The following is a 12,369-nucleotide window of genomic DNA, read 5'->3' as shown; positions in this document are numbered from 1 at the left end:
GTGGCTGGGAATTGAACTCAGGACCTCTGGAAGAGCAGTCAGTGCTCTTAACCGCTGAGCCATCTCTCCAGTCATCACCACCGCCACCACCCCCTTTTTGATGGGGTTTCTCTGTACAGCTCTGGTTATCCTGGAGCTTGCTTGGTAGGCCAGACTGGTCTTGAACTCAGAGATCTACCTGCATCAGCCTCCCAAGTGCTGGGATCAATGGTGTGTGCCACCACTGCCACTAAGGAATTTTTTTTTGGGGGGTTCTTTTTTTTTTTTCGGAGCTGGGGACCGAACCCAGGGCCTTGCGCTTCCTAGGCAAGCACTCTACCACTGAGCTAAATCCCCAACCCTCACTAAGGAATTTTTAATGGGAAAGAACATAACCTGTTCTTCCCCCTAGAAGGCTGGGAATGGAGGTGGTTAATTACCTAGTGATTGACACTATCTGTGAAGCCAGGTCTTATCAAGCTCCCACAAGCGGGGCTGAAGGTGTCTAACAGCCTAGATGAGCTCTGTACTATCAGTGTGACAAAGACCACACCGGATCCCTTTCTAGGCCCTTAATACATGTGACCCATCGTCTTGGAAGGAGTGGAATGTGTTCGGAAGCAGGCTTCGATTAGTTATGCCCCTTTGTGCACAGAGGATTACATCGCACCAGGAAGCTTTGCTCCCAATCGTACTGTACGCATGATTAAGACACGCACTATGTGTTCTGGAGTTTGACGTCAGACTCCAGAAGTTTGGACCAGCCCAGCTAACCACATTGCGCTGAACCAGATTTCCTGTGCCTCTCGCAGATAAGTCCTCTGCCAACTGTAGCATCTGCAGGGACACCACACACACACACACACACACACACAGGGATAAAGAATGTGGGAAATGAGGAGCGATGGCTGGAGCACTAGGCTTAGAATTCTCCTCGCGGTCTCCATACCGCTGTTCCCGTGGTGTGAAAGAATAGCTAGAATGGGAGACTGCAGCAAATGACAGGTCTGAAGTGCTCCCTGTACCTGGGGACCCAAAAACACCTGAATATGATCCCAACAGAGCAAGGGAAGGTCGTTGGCTCTGGGTGTCAGTAGGTGCTCTGACAAATACTCTGGCCCACTCAGCTCTGCTCTCTACCCAGGGCTCTCCTAAGAGGCAGGCCTGAGAAGGAAAGTCAGCTGGACAGACCTTACCAGGAGTGATCTCACAGGTCCAGCGCCAGCTCCCAGACTAGGGAATGAAAACCGTAGCTAAGGGGCTGGGGATTTAGCTCAGTGGTAGAGCGCTTACCTAGGAAGCGCAAGGCCCTGGGTTCGTCGGTCCCCAGCTCCGAAAAAAAGAACCAAAAAAAAAAAAAAAAAAAAAAAAGAAAACCGTAGCTAAGAACTTTCCCAGGCCATCGGAGGCTCTAAGGATGACAGGGCAGGTCCCAAGGCACTAGGGTGACTGATCTTATGCGAGGATATTTCTGAGTGTTGGCAAGGACATACCATAGCAGTCATACCATAGCAGAGTCAGACTGAACCTCTCTGCAATAAGAGCCTCGGGTCAGGATCTAACCATTGGAGACCTAGGAGGCCACCCATCATCAGAGGGGATGGAAGGAGGTGAGAGACGTCTTAGCAGTTGAGAGCAAATACTGATCTCACAGAGGAACAAAGTTCGCCTCCCAGAGCCCATGCTGGGCAACTCGCAGTCACCTGTAACTCCTTCTCCTGGGGATCTGACACTCACTTCTGACCTCTGTGGGTACCTATACTCTGCAGAAACTCACACACACATGATTAAAAATAAATCTTTTTAAATTTTAGGGTATGTATGTATGTATGTATGTATGTATGTATGTATGTATTTTCCAGAAACAGAGCTTCTTTATGTTGTAGACCTTGGTGTCCTGGAACTCGCTCTGTAGACCAGGCTGATCTTGAACTCAGAGATCTGCCTGCCTCTGTTCCAGAGTGCCAGGGTTAAAGGAGTGTGCTATGGCCGACCAACTTAGTTTAATTACCATTATTTTTTACAAAACTTAGGCATGCTCAGGGCTAGAGAGATGGCTCAGCAGGTAAGAGCACTGATTGTTCTTCCAGAGGACCTAGGTTCAATTCCCAGTACCCACATGGCAGTTTACAACTGTCTGTAGTTCCAAGATCTCACCCCCTCACACAGACATACATGAGGGCAAAACACTAATGCACATAAAAAATAAATAAAATTAGAAATACCACATAGGGCTTTAGGGGCTGAGCCCACTACTCCTGACCTCCACGAGACCACCAGCCAGCTAATTCTTCTTTTTTAAGATTTATTTCTTTATTATATATAAGTACACTGTTGCTATCTTCAGGCACATCATTACAGATGGTTGTGAGCCACCATGTGGTTGCTGGGAATTGAACTCAGGACCTCTAGAAGAGCAGTCAGTGCTCTAACCACTGAACCATCTCTCCAGCCCAACCAGCAACTTCTTGCCCCATCAATGGCTTAACTTTCTCACTTGGAAAACCCAGTAAGTGCTAAAAAGCAGGCATGGAAGTGCTTACAATCCCAGTAGCTCCGAGAGGTAGGGGCAAGAGTCCAAAGTCACCTTCAGCTGTTATCCAGCTGTTATCAAGTTCAAGGCCAATCTGAGATATATGAAATCCTATCTCAAAAAAAAAAAAGAAAGAAAGAAAGAAAGAAAGAAGGAAAGAAAGAAGGAAAGAAAGAGAGAAAAGAAGGTGCTTTCTTGCACCATATACACTTAAGGAATGTTGCTAGATCCAGGAAAAGTCCCATCAGGGGTTCTCATAGCCAGTTACAGCTTTAGGCTCAGGTGATAGCATCAGAACCAGACAGAGGGAAGGGGAAGCTGTGATCCAGGAACAACTTTTCTTCCCTCTTGCCTTTTGAAGACAAAACTTCCATCTTCCTGTTTGAATGTTTCCTTTTCCCTTTCAGAAAAAAGAAAAGGAAAGAGAGCGGCCTGGCTATTCTTCTGCCCCACCGGATCCTTCGTGCCCGAGTTTTCACAGGCCCTCCCCTCCCCCCGTACCTTTTTTTTTCTGTTATAAACCATCTCCATAGATTTCCTGCCAGCTCTGGGCCAACATGCATTTTTCTCTATCAGACTTTACCTTCTGCAGGCTAAAGAACGGGAGCTCAAAGAACTCCATCTGCCTCACTCCTCATCTGTTCTAGACCTGACCCAGATCCTGGGGAAAAATCCTGTCTTGGAGACACGGGCAATATGAGAGGTAGGATTGTACAGAGACCCCTGGGCTATCCCACATCATCAGGACTTTAGCCTAAGTCCTGAGTGTCACAGACCTCTATGTTTCTCTGGCAAAATGGGCCATTTTATCTGGTGCATTATCTCCACCAGGCTCCGTGGCACCCTTGGCACATGTAGTCTACTGAACCAGGGAGAACACAGACCAAAGCCTTGGGCAATACGGCCCATCCTTGCTGCCCCTGCGGATCAGACAAATGGACAAAGGGTTCAGAGAAGAGGTGGGATGGGGCTCTGAACAAAGGGACAAAAACCAGTACCAAAGATCCTGAATGCAATTCCCAGCGACTACATGATGGCTTACAACCATCTGCATCAGGATCTGATTCCCTCTTCTGTCACACAGGGATACATGCGAAAGAGTACTAATATACATGAATAAATAAATAAATGCTAGACTCATTCTTTTAAAAAGGATTTATGTGGTAGAGCGCTTGCCTAGCAAGCGCAAGGCCCTGGGTTCAGTCCCCAGCTCCGGAAAAAAAAAAAAAAAAAGAGAAAGTGTTTAAAAAGGATTTATTTATTAGTTTTATGTATATGAATATACCATAGCTGTCTTTATACACACAAGAAGAGGGCACTGGATCCCTTAACAGATGGTTGTGAGGCACTGGGTGGTTGATGGGAATTGAACTCAGGACCTCTGGAAGAGCAGCCAGTGCTCTTAACTGCTGAGCCATCTCTCTGGCGCCCCCACAGCCCCTGAGACAGGGTTTATCTGTCTAGTTCTGGGTGTTCAGAAATTCTGTAGGTCGACCAGATTGTCCTTGAACTCAGAGATCCACCTGCCTCTGCCTCTCTAGAGTGCTGGGACTAAAGGTGCATGCCACCACATCCGGCCTCAGCGCCTAGATTTCTAAAGTAAGGGTGCTGATGCCTTCACACCAAGAGCATGAGGTATGCTATTCCTTCCTGTTGCATGTTCCTGGGGACCATGGTCCCTGTTCCCTTCTCCTCAGTTGTGGGTACAAGTCACCAACCTGTGCTACAGTATGGCTCTAAATATTTCCAACTATGGTGACACATGAGACCCTAGTCAGCCCTTGGATGTCTGGTCTCTAGAGTCCTGAAATGGAAACTTAAGGGTTCTTGGGGAAGTCGTTTGGATAGTGTTTTGCTGGGTCAAAGGCACAAAGGAACATTTCGCTGAAACAGACACAGGAGAGAGGATGTTCTACTAAAGCAAGTACGCAAAACAAGCACGTGAAGTGCAATCAATGCTCTTAACTGCTGAGCCATCTCTCCAGCCCCAGGAAATGGAAATTCTTTTCAAGCCTCAGGCAGGGGGCACGCCCCAGTTAGCCTCAAGGCTGAACCTCAGGCAGTCTGAGAGACTCACTACCTTGAAGGCCTCCAGTAACTAACTGTTCTATTGCAGTGAAGAGACACCAAGACCAAGGCAACTCTTTAACATTTAGCTGGGGTGGGCTTACCGTTCAGAGGTTTAGTTCATTATAGTCATGGTGGGAAGCATGGCGTGTGCAGGCAGGCATGGTTATTAGCTGAGAGTTTCTACACCCTGATTCACAGGCGAGAGAGAACACGACCGAGTCAGGCTATGGGCTTTTGAAACCTTAAAGTTTCAACACCAATCCTACCACGGGAGATGGCCAAATTCCACAAAGCAGATAAGCAGTTTGCCTGTGTGGAGTGAGTCAGGCACAGTGGTTGGAGGAAGGGCGTCAGGGTGTGGGGTTATGGGGTGAGGTGCTGGGGAGGGTAGAAGGAATCTTGCAGCCTGACAGGCTGGCAGTTCAGTTACACAGAACTCAATAGGCATGGATAGATTTATGTTGTTCCAAAACACAGAACATATCATTTCTGTCCCTGACGTTTGTTTTAACTTCCTCTTGGTCATGAGTTTAGTCATCATTGATAAACTGTGACAGAACAGAGTTATCTTTTACAGTCATTTTCCCTCATCAATCCTATAACCCAATTTTTAAGAATCTAGAGACATATTTTGCCAAAGCATGACAGCCTGTTCTTAGGCTGGTTGCTCTTGTGGCTTCTTCAAGGGCATTAAACAGGAAAAAAAAAAAAAATCACCAAGCCAGCCTGGGCAGGTGGTCATGTCCCAAGCAGTGTATTATCAACTTAATGGTCAGAGTGCTAAATTGTCATTAGTGCCCCCCAAAAAATCTTCAGGCCAAAGCTGCTACAGTTATTATCCAATCTCTGCCATAATACACTGTCTATATTTTGTATCTTTGTAGAATTTATTTATGTTGAATCTTAGCATTCTTTTGTTTCTTGGTCACATGACACCACAGTGGCCTAACATGAGCTAACTTTTCTAAGAAGGGGAGTTCTTAATATTTTATTCTTTTCCCACTTACTCACAACATTCTTTTTTTTTTTTTTAAAGATTTTATTTTATTGTATGAGTACACTGTAGCTGCCTTTAGACACACCAGAAGAGGGCATCAGATCTCATTACAGATGGTTGTGAGCCACCATGTGGTTGCTGGGATTTGAACTCAGGACCTCAGGAAGAGCAGTTGGTGCCCTTAACCACTGAGCCATCTCTCCAGCCCCTACCCACAACATTCTTTGTCCATCAATATAAGCTCCTGTGTAAGGTAGGGCAGAGATAACTCTCAATGTAACTTTGTTGCTGTATCTTTTTCCTCCAGGAGCACAGCGTGTGGCCCACAATCTTATCTGCCACATAATTGCCTGAGTATACAGTAAGAAAAGGCTTTTAACCTGATCTGCTACCCACTTCCCTAGGCCACCTTTGTCTTGCTTATCTTTTTACTTTATTTTGATTATCTTATTCCTGAGTGAGCAAAGTACAGAGGCAGATGTCCCAAGAGTATCTTGGAGTCAGATAAGGGATCTCTGGTGTCTTTGAGTCATAACCTCCAGGGTGTAAGGTAGACCATCAAGTGGGGCCAGATAAGGGTATTTTCCTAAAATCCAGGGGTAAATGCTCAGGATTTGCCTGGGAAAGCTCAGGGAGAAGACATAGATGATTCATAAGAAAATTCCCATCAATCCAATATCCCAAGTTGTACAAATATTAAAAGACCCCCAAACATGCAACATGTGGAGACCCAAAGGAAATGTGGAAGACGGCACGACAGTGGTCATAGCGTGTGGCTCAGCTCTGCTGGATCTTGGTCAAGGAGATGGGCTGGCTTTATGACTTTCGCCTTTCCCATTAGACATGACTGTGCCAATACTTCTTCCCACAAGGTCACACCTCCTCATCCTTCTCAAATAGTACCACTCCCCAACCAGTAAGTGTTGACGTGTGTAAGCTATAGAGACCATTCTTATTCAAACCACAGTAGCCTCTGAGACTCCAGCTATCTGTTGCCAACTTCTGGGTGTCAATGACTACCCATCACCTCAAAGACCTGATCTTCTGGAAGTCTTCCAAAGCTGTAACGCCTCTCAAAGCTAATTCTCGCTCCATTGGCATCCAAACGCCTTTGAGAGCTTCGAGATGTACATTCCCAGAGCTGTATCCACTCTTGGCTGGCACCCCACTGAGAATAAAAATCTGTCTCATATAAATACCATGCTGCTTTATTACCATCTGCCCACTCTGTTCTTTGAAGCGGGTGTGGCGAGCGAGGTCTTAGTTGGAAACAGGAGACAACTCCACAAACCTCCTCACTGGGTGTGATCAAGAAGGCATCTTCTAGATCTTTTACCCATGCAAGTCAAGTTGTATCCTTTCCGGAAATGGCCCTCACTTACTGTCCTTGTAACCACATTTAATAAATGTTTAAAGAATATTTATTGAATGCCGTCTGCCTGCGAGGTTCAGTGCCAGCCCCTCCCGCCATGCCTGTGGCTCCTTTCCTTGTGGCCCTCACCTTCAGCTGCCACAGCAAAATCTAACCAGCAAAATCTTCCCAGAACGCAGGCAAGCTCGGGGAATAGCCCAGGGAATAGCCCAGGCCAAAATCAGCCTCCAAAGGTGGCAAGAAGGTCCAGCAATAGCGTAGTGAATGAAGGCGTGTGTACACACACACACACACACACACACACACACACACACACACACACACTCACATACATGTACAAAGTGTAATTAAACTTTCGTTTGCTTTTGAGAAAGGGTCTTACTATGTGTGGTGCTTTGAATATGCTTGGCCTATATAGAGTGGTACTGTCAAGAGGCGTGGCCTTTAGGACGAGTGTGCACTATGGAGGTGGGCTTCAGAAGTCTCCTCCTATGCTCCAGCTCCACCCACTGCAGATGAGAGCTTCCTCCTAGCTGCCTGAGGATGCCAGTCTTTCCTGGTTGCCTTCAGATCAGGGTGTAGAACTTGTCTCCTCCAACATCGTGCCTGCCTGGGCACTGCCATGCTTTCTGCCTTGATAATGGACTGAACCTCTGAACCTGTAACCCAGCCCTAATTAAATGTCTTCCTTTGTAAGAAAAGCCTTGGTCATAGGGTTTCATTGCTGTGAATCGACACCAACTAAGACACTATGTAACAACTTTGGCTAGCCTGAAACTTCCTATGTAGATTAGGCTGACCAGGAGCTCACTGAGATCTATCTGTTTCTGCCTTCTAAATATTGGTAAGGTAGACTGCCATTACAGTCTTCCGTGGGTTCCTAGCTCTGCCACAGAAGGGCTCTAATGCACAGCCAGGTAGGGGCTAGGAAATATGCCCCTCCTTCAACCGGTAAGTGAGGTCAAAGACAGGAGACAGCTAAAAGCAAACACCAAAAGGGAGGTGGTAGCCTGGTGTCTCTGTAGTTCAGTGCTTTTGGAAAGGTTCATGCCAGTAGGTTCTTGGGAACCCAGAGAGAGAGAAGGGCCAGGTCAGGAAGAACAAGAGGGCTCAGATGGGGAGTTGGACAAATAATTCCTACAAATGGAATGTAACCTCGATCCTATGGGCATCCCACACTGCCCGGTGGGACTAACATTAGCATGTCCATGCTCAGGCAATGGGCAAGTATCCAATGAACGGGAACAGGTCATTAGCCAGAGGTGCACCTTGGAGAACACCTAGAACATCTGGAGGGCTCTGCCCGCAGATACCCTAAGTCCACAATGCTTGTTTAGATCCCTCAGTTCCAAGCTGCCGCTTCTAGAAGCGTCCTAGCTGGGAGGAATAAGGCAGCAGGAAGGCTACACGGGGTTGTCCAGGCCTTCTCCTTCCCCACAGAGGGCTCCACTTTAACAGGAACCAAAGTTTTGTGGCACATAACCTCTAACTTCATAAAGTAACTGAGTAATTAAGGTTTGTGAATGGTCTCTATTGCTCCCGATTTAATATTTGTAGAAAAGATGAAATTATGTGCACCAACAAGCATTTCTACTTAAGGCCACATGAGCAAAACTATTTTAGGATCTCGTTAACTATGTAGCTATAGGCAAAGCTGTGGCCCTTGGTCTGCTCCACACTAGACCATGGGAGAGGTCACGGACAATTAAATCCTACACTTGTCTCCTTCTGAGAGGTAGAGATAGTAACTCCTACCAAATGGGGTCCCTGTGAGCATCTTTCTGTATCGTGAAGCTGCCCTCTGGAAGGTCAGTGTTCCCCCTCGGGGATGGAGAAGGGAGGGAAAATGTAGGAGCACTGGGTGCTATGCTGAGAACCATTCATTTATGTATTTACTTGGTCATCCACATTTACCAAAGGCCTCTTCAGTATGACACTGACTGACTATTGAAAACACATTAAAAACAAACATACCAGGGCTGGAGAAATGGTTCATTGGTTAGGAGCTGCTCTTCCAGAGACCCAGATTTAGTTCTTGACACCCAGGTCAGGCCACTTACAGCTGCTTGTAACTTTGTAACTCCAGCTCCAGGGGATCTGACACCTTCTTCTAGCCTCCTCAGGCACCAGCACACACAGGTGTGTACACTCACACAGGTACAGACACATACACAGAAGCACAACTAAAAAGGGTCCACATGTAGACAAAAGCACACAAACACGCCAAAGCAAGATGCACATGCTCTGTGGATGGACAGAAAGGATCGGGACCCACACTGGTTTCCCTGATACCGAAAGATTCAAGCTATGTGAACAAGAATTAGTCAGTGTAAACAAACTGTACCTCGATGTGCCCCTCTGAATAAGGGGCTTCTCTGGCACTCCTGGTATGGGTTACTATAAGGACACCGTATACAACTATTAACATTTTCATGGTCAGGGGCTGAGGCGATGGCTTAGTTGATAAAGAACTTGCCGTTCAAGTGTGAGGCTTGCCTAAGTTTGACCCCTAGTACTGATATTATTAAAAAATAAATAAATAAATAAAGCCAGTCCTAGGGCATGCACACTGCCTGTAATCTGATGCTGGGGAGGCAGAAACCAGTGGGTCCCTACAACTTGCTGGCCAATTGGCATAGCCAAGTCAGTAGCTCCAAGTTCAGTGAAAGACTTTATTCCAAAAAATAATGTGGACAGGTTGGAGAAATGGCTCAGCAGTTAGGAGCACTGAGCGCTGTTTGGTTCCCAGCACTCACAGGATGCTCACAACCATCTGTAACTCCAGTTCCAGGGGATCCAATGCCTTCTTCTGGCCTCTGGGAGTATCACACAAACTCACAGTGCAGACATACATGAAGGTATGGGTGCTCCCATACACACCACTTAAAAATTTTAAAAAGAGAAATAAAGTAAAGTGGGGTTGGTTGTTGAGGAAGCCACACAATGTTAACCTCTAGCCTTTACATGTGTGCGTGTATATAGACACAACAACATGAATACATTATACTTATGCATATGCAAAATTCCATGAGAAAGTTATACACGTCTGAGGATGTTTGAGGGCACAGATATCAGTAGCAGGAGTGGGCTGGTCTGACCTGGGGTTGAGGGCTGGCATTGTGAAAGAGGTATATGAGGAAGTTGCTGATAGATGATCAGGCATTGATGGTTAGAAAGAGGTAGTGAGGGGTTGGGGATTTAGCTCAGTGGTAGAGCGCTTGCCTAGCAAGCATAAGGCCCTGGGTTCGGTCCCCAGCTCCGGGGGGAAAAAAAAAGGAGGGGGAGGAGGGGGAAGAGAGGGAGAAAGAGGAAGAGGAACAGAAGAAGGAAGAAGAGAAGGGTAGAGGAGGAAGAGGCAGCGGCCAGGTCAAGATGGAGGGGACCCTTGTGAGAGCAGCTAGAGCAGAAGAGAGTCAGGTTCAGCGATGTGGGGGAATCTCAGGAAAGAGTCCCTTATCTCTTCATCCACTCTCCTCCATGGCAGATCAGGTCCCTGGGGATGAAATTCTGCCCCCAGCCCAGAGGCCTGGACAATCCCTTCTGGTAATGCTCTTACCTATGGCACTGTCTCAAAGCTCCCCAGATTCTTCTCATCAATAGCCCCTGGCCTTTTCTCTTTCATCAACCGCCCTTATTAGGCACCACCTGGATGCCCATCCAGGCACTGAAGCCGATGTGTACCACCTCCCACCCGCCACTGCTCAGAAGATGTACAACACAGAAACTGACCAACACTAATTATCAGGGGTTTTATTTCACCAAATGTCCAGATGTCGGCATACCGGTCGCCCCTGCCCGAGTGTGGACACGGAAAGGCAAGCCAAGTTTCACGCTAAGAAGGCACAGGAAATGGCCAGCAGAAATCATACTAAAGTGCCCAAATGACACCATATGCACTGTCCCCACTTGAGAGTCAGGGAAGCTGAGGTCACAGATATAGTCACAGATTGAGAAGTGGCAGAGCCACCATTCAAACCTGGCCACTGGTTGGAGAGTCAAGGCATTAAGTAATTATGCCTGGGTCCCTGGCAGCCAGCACAGGGCTGGGCAGGTGCAAAGTGCCCAGGGGAACCTATTAACCTGCTAGATCCTAAACTGAGAAAAGGACTTATTTTCTCTTTAGCCCTTACCCCTCACCTGAACACAACGTGTTTCTTGGCCTGAACGTCTGAAGAAACTTCTGAAGGGAGCCTGGGTCTCCAAGTAGAGAGCTAGATCTGGCTGAAGGAAAAGGGAAAGTGTCATACAGTACTGGGGACAAAGATGCTTTGTGTGCACAGCACGCAGGGAGCAGAGCAATAGGTGTGTCTCAAGATGAGCTGTACGGTGGTGGTACCCAGAGGGGCCAGAGGACTCTTCCCTGTAGAACAGCCTCCTGCCAGCCACTCCTCACCCCTCACCTCTCACCTCCTCCTAGAACCCCAGAAGAAAGTCCCTTAGCTCTCCTGATCCTCAGCACAGCCTGTCCCCCTCATGAGACTGGCCTCACAGCCAACTGGCCTCAGATGGCCTCATTTTACAGGTAATAGCACCAATGCAGCAGCCAGCAATTTCCCAACGTGGTTCCGGTGTCAGGCATCCTTACGTGCCTCGTCCTCCCAGTCCTTGCCAAAATTCTGGGGAGGACTCTCTCCACTTCACAGAGGTGAAAGCTGAGGCTCGGAGCACCAACTTCCTGAAGTGAGATGCTATGGCAGAAGGGGTAACGGATGGGTACTGACCACAGGACACACAGAGTCTCAAAAGAGGCAGCCGGGGCCATTTGTTCGATCCCTGCTGCAAACAGCTCCCAGCATCCCCAAGAGCCCGGTGTGATCACCCACGGCTTCTTCACCTGGACTCCTGTTCTGAAACCTTGGCTTCCCTCTCCAGCTGTTGGCAATCAGGCTTGCCCAAAGGAACCTAACAGCAGTTTATGCCAGATGTGTACAGGTTGTGCTAGGTGCTGCCCATAAAATGGGCTCCAATCACCCCAGATCTCTCTCATCTCTGTCTCCCTGTGTCTGCCTCTTATCTATCCCTCGTGTTCTCACCCTGAGGCACACTGAGGCACCAACCTGCCAAAAGTACCCCCCACCTCTCGCTGCATTTATCCTATCACTGGTGTTGGGACTCGGATTCGAACCATGGTTGTTGCAGCCATATCACGCAATACTAACTACTGTACAATCACAGCCAGCCAGCCACACATGGTTACCCACTTTCAGCTCAGTTCTCATAGTGGCTCAGTGTCCCACCATCCTACACACCATCTCTCAACACACCAGAGATTCACACCTCTAGGTCTTTTCTCTTACTATTCCTTCAGCCCTGGGAACTTTTCCACCTCCCAGTAGGTTCTTTCTCCCTAGGGCAAAGAGCCCCTCTTTCTAACTTTCCCAGAAACCCTGCCTATCTCCTTAGCGTTGGGCAGCACTA

The sequence above is a fragment of the Rattus norvegicus genome, chromosome 7, assembly GCF_036323735.1.
Source record: "Rattus norvegicus strain BN/NHsdMcwi chromosome 7, GRCr8, whole genome shotgun sequence".
NCBI lineage: Eukaryota > Metazoa > Chordata > Mammalia > Rodentia > Muridae > Rattus > Rattus norvegicus.
The sequence above is the reverse complement of the archived record's forward strand: the minus strand, read 5'-3'. Positions refer to the sequence as shown.